The following is a 5,045-nucleotide window of genomic DNA, read 5'->3' as shown; positions in this document are numbered from 1 at the left end:
AAATTTGGTAAAACTAATTCCAACAGTGAGCTTGAGACACCAAAAGAATAAAGAATAACTGTTAAAATGAGGATATGGGGAGAGCCAAGTATTGATAGCCTTAGAAGTAGAATCATAATAATGATAACGATCATCACAATAATACCAATACGTTTATTAAGTGATGCAGGCTGTTACATTAATTGTCACATTTAATCTTTAGAGTAACTTTATGAAGTCAGTGTTTTTCTTCTTCCTATTTGAAGGAAACTGAGGGAAAAAACGTTTTTCAACTTCTATGAAAGCAAAGACAACAGGATCTTCTCTCAACTGTAAAGGAAGAAATTTCTTATAATATTACATATCTATTAATAACCATAAACTGTTACATGTCTTAGAAACTTCTTTACACCTCTTTGTTTTTCTGGGGAAACCATAAACACAATCCCCCAACTGCTACAAATTATGCAGTTGAGTTTCCCACACTTGGGGAAATCGCATGGGTCAGCACATCCAAAGGGCAATGGATAAACCTCCCACTGGGAAAACTACCTTCGAGATCATGGTACCTCCCCTGCCAGGTATGTATTTTTTTTTACATCTCTTATCAAACAACTCTATTGGTAGTATTTTTAGTGAATATAAATAAAATAAACAAAAACCCACAGGAAATCAATTTGCTACAAATATTTGGAGCTTTTCTTGACACAAGTTTCTAAAACTGTATGTGGTTACTGAGTTCCTTGAGGCGTGTCTATATACTAAAATTGGTTCAATGGCAATGGAACATATAAAAATTTAATGTTAAAAAGTCATGGTGAGGGTGAAGAGGGGAAGTGAAATTTTGAATGAAATTGAAGAAATAAGTCATCTTTTTAAAATAGTATTTCTCTTTTATACTCTCTCCTCTCTCTTTCTCCACATGTACACTCAGACACAACTTAAAGTCACTCAGTTAATCTTGTTAGGCAGAATGGTAATTGTCAATCCATTTTTTCCTCCACTTTTCAGATGTTAGGAGAGGAAAACTAAACATGTTGAAAATTTAAACTTCATGTGATATAAAATGAGAGTTGGTGTCTTGTAAGGAATAACTTAGAAAAAAATGAGTAATCTGCTCTCTTCCTCAAGTATATAATCAGTGTTTAGAATTCACAGCAGCAAAAAGTTATAGAGAAAATTGCCATGGTCACGTTTTGTTTTTCAAGTTGTAGGTTAATTCTATGACCCCTAGTGACATTAGGGAGTGAAGGCTTTTAGGTAATTTAGACCATGATACAAACATTAACCAGTTAGTGGGTGTAAAATAGTTTGAAAATCTAATTTTAGAAAGAAAATTTGGGCTTTCCTGGTGGCGCAGTGGTTGGGAGTCCGCCTGCCAGTGCAGCGGATATGGGTTCGATCCCTGGCCCAGGAGGATCCCACATGGCGCGGAGCAGCTGAGCCCGTGAGCCACAACTACTGAGCCTGCGTGCCACAACTACTGAAGCCCACGCGCCTAGAGCCCGTGCTTGGCAACACGAGAAGCCACCGCAATGAGAAGCCTGCGCACCGCAACGAAGAGCAGCCCCTGCTCACCGCAACTAGAGAAAGCCCGCACACAGCAACAAAGACCCAACGCAGCCAAAAATAAATACATTAAAAAAATAAAGAAAGAAAGAAAAAGAAAATTTATTTTCTTTTTAAAGAAGAACTGACAAATAATGTTTTATTATTGCTACTTATACTGCAGGACTGTTAAGTCAGGGGAAAAAAACCTAAGGGAGTTTTTAAAAAAATCATGATTTGGGATATAAACCAGAGAAATCAAAGTATCATTTCTGTATCTCCAATATTGTTAAAAATCTTTTTTGACTAGCATAACCAATGTTTTTATTTGAAAATATTTTTTAAAATATACCTTTGTAAGGTAGGTTTATTTGTGTGAAGAATATTTAGGAGGCCTAAATATTCCGGAAAAGGGGTTTGACCTGACCTATGGTATCAATTTGATCCGCCTCCTACAGAGAAGAGGCCAAATATCAGCCAGAACAGACCATCTCCTGCTCTATTCTTCCTTCCTCTTTATTTTTTTTAAGATTTTTTTTTTTTTTTTGATGTGGACCATTTTTAAAGTTTTTATTGAATTTGTCACAATACTGCTTCTGTTTTATGTTTTGGTTTTTTGGCCATGAGGCATGTGGGATCTTAACTCCCCAACCAGGGATCGAACCCGCACCCCCTGCATTGGAAGGCAAAGTCTTAACCACTGGACCACCAGGGAAGTCCCCATTCCTCTTTAAAAATGATGTTTTAATTCAGTCTTGCAGATATTCCTGTAACAATACATTCCCCCAAGGAAATAATAAGTACTCCCAAGTAAAGAACATTAATTTTAATTCTTTGATTCACTGTGAACAACAGCAAACACCATGTGATAAAATGCATGTTATCTGAGGGGGGCAAAGTTAGGCAAACTGTTAAACTATACGGTAGCCACTTCTTAAAGCATATTTATTGTCCATTCTGAATTACCTTTTATATGAAGGAATTACCTGAAAAGTGTTTGTCTAAGGTGGTGTGAATGCTGTATGTTTCTTTGGTGGCCAAGAATGCAAAAAGAGAGATTAGAAAAAGCAACAGACTGAATCCCACTGAAAGAGTCAGAAGAGTGCGAAATGTGTAAAAATAAAAAGGACAAGGGTGACAAGGGGCATACCAGAGTCCTGCCAACATCAGTCTCATGGCTTCAGCCCACATGATCACCACCTCTGTTGGATCACCCATTTTAAGGTAACTCTCCATCAATTAGAGCCATTTCCCCGACTTGGCTAGTTGGTGGTATTTCACAACAGAGCTTCTAAACCAGGAGAGCCGAAGCTTGGAATGTTCCAACAGAAAACAGAAACTTAACTAGATGATCCAAGACAGCTCTGCCTAGCTAACATAAATATTGATGAGAGGGAAGATGAGCTGGGGCAAAGAGATGATTGCAGGAGTAGAGTTTATTTAAAGACCCAGCCTGAAAAGGAAAGTCAAAGATTAAAAACAAAATTTGAGGTATATATGATATATGACATCAGACTTGTGAGGAGTCTTCTATGAAGTTTTGGTTAGAAGAAAGATTTCCATCTATAGGAGAAATTTTAGGTTGGGGAGCACCAGAAAAATCAGAAAGTTTAAGAATATTGTGATTTTTACGGAAGGAACATTTTAAAATTAAGAAATGCTACTCAAATATTTAATAGAAAGAAATGTTCACAGCATACATTCTCTAATGGAGAAGTTTGGTTTTTTTTACTCAGCCTTTTGTCAATAGCCACTAGAATTTACAAGTTTCTGGATTTTTACCAATGATTAAAAATTATCAGAGCAGCTGGTGTTCATGCGAACTTCTAAACAAGCAAACATAAAGTTTTCACATGTATTGTGAAACAAAACCTTTTTAAGAAATCATCATGGTTACACAACCCTATGAAAGAATATTTCCTTAGTTTGTTGGGATTAATCCCTTTAAATATTTTTTTATTTGAAATTTGTGAATTTTTTATTTAGATTGCATTCCAGGATGTTATTTTATTCATTTATTCATTATACTTTTGATAACCTATTGTGTGCCTATACTTCTAGATGCTGGAGAAGCCCCATTAAAAAAAAAAAAATCCATTCCCTCATGGAGCTTGCATTTTAGTGATTTAAGTAACTCAGGGAGCATTAGAAGAAGAATCAAATTACAATTAGTCAAAAACCTGACAAGATTTCCTCTTTTGAGGTGGATACAGCACACATTTTTCTTTAATATAAAACCATTTTTGAAATATTGTCACTTTCTTATTTTGAGCTCCATCAAAAGAAAGAACAAAATGAGGGCCTCCATTCTGAATAAATAGTGTTGAAATGTTTTGCTCCATGTGGTAAGAATTATCGGAACATGGAGAGTAACTAAAACAAAGCAAAAATTTGGGGGAAGAGTATTTATATAAGAGAGAACTCCATCAGGATACTCTTAGTGGAGTCAAGACACAAAGTTTAAACCACCATAAAGAAATAATGCATCCAGGCTCTAAAGAAACAAATGGAGATGTGCCATTCTGAGCAGGACTAGAGTAGGGAGAGGATGAAATGCCAATGCATTTCATTACGTGATTCTCCAAAGCAGAGCTGTTTCAACTTATCAAATTAATTTATTAGGAAGCAAATTCAGTCAACCAAACGAATGTTTAGGTATGACATTTTGAATCATTAACTGTGTAATGTAAATATTTTTATCTCTTCCTGTCTTATATTTCCTCAAATTGCTTGACACACAATCACTCTTTGGATCCCACTCTTTCACCTCACTTCTGAAGTCTTATTTCCTCTATGTCCTGACATCACCCTCTAGACTACTGCCCCTGCAACACACACACGCACACACACACACACGCGCGTGATTAAAATACATCTCCAATTTCGTCATATATTTCATAACCACATGTTTAAGAATATCTGTATGTTGTGGGAGAGCTGTATTTGCCCAGAAAACATACATCTTTCTAATATCTATCTAATCAATTTATGCAAAAGTTAAAACTCAGTTATTGAGTCAACATTTGAAAACAGAATACAATTTTTAGGAACACAGTAGAAATTGAAATCTTTCTTTTGATACCCATATTCTCCCTAGCCAGTTATTGTGAATCTTCTGAATACTCTGAAAAGTATGATGAAATAATCTCCTTATTCCCCTACAATCCTTGTCTACTTAGAAAACTGAAACGTTTGATTTAAAGCAGATTCAGATTTGAATGCACTATTTCAGTGTTTTCAAGCACAGGTACACTTGGCTTCGCAGCATATAGATTACCTTGGAAGCATTTTCAAATGGCATGTACTTTAAATGTATGGTACTGAATTAAATAAACCCAGCTTGTGATGTAGTGATGAAAGTGACTAATCATTGTCATTTATGATTCTTTCTCACTCTGTCCTTCCTCCTTCTCCACACCTTTTGTCTCCCCCTCTCTCTCTCCCTTCCTTTCTTCCTTCCTTGTTTAATTTCTACAAGCAGAACACACCTGTAGGTAACAAGGTATGGTTTCAGTATT

At 35.9% G+C, this 5,045-nt stretch overlaps 1 non-coding gene across 1 annotated transcript; it reads right to left on the bottom strand.

Annotated features, from left to right (window-relative positions):
- Positions 1–403: 403 nt before the first annotated feature.
- LOC137769747 (U1 spliceosomal RNA) lies at positions 404–568 on the bottom strand. Its single transcript, XR_011075063.1, has one exon. It is a non-coding gene; the product is annotated as a U1 spliceosomal RNA (small nuclear RNA).
- Between the last annotated feature and the right edge of the window lie 4,477 nt (positions 569–5,045).

The sequence above is a fragment of the Eschrichtius robustus genome, chromosome 9, assembly GCF_028021215.1.
Source record: "Eschrichtius robustus isolate mEscRob2 chromosome 9, mEscRob2.pri, whole genome shotgun sequence".
In the NCBI taxonomy this organism is placed as follows: Eukaryota; Metazoa; Chordata; class Mammalia; order Artiodactyla; family Eschrichtiidae; genus Eschrichtius; species Eschrichtius robustus.
The sequence above is the reverse complement of the archived record's forward strand: the minus strand, read 5'-3'. Positions and strand labels throughout refer to the sequence as shown.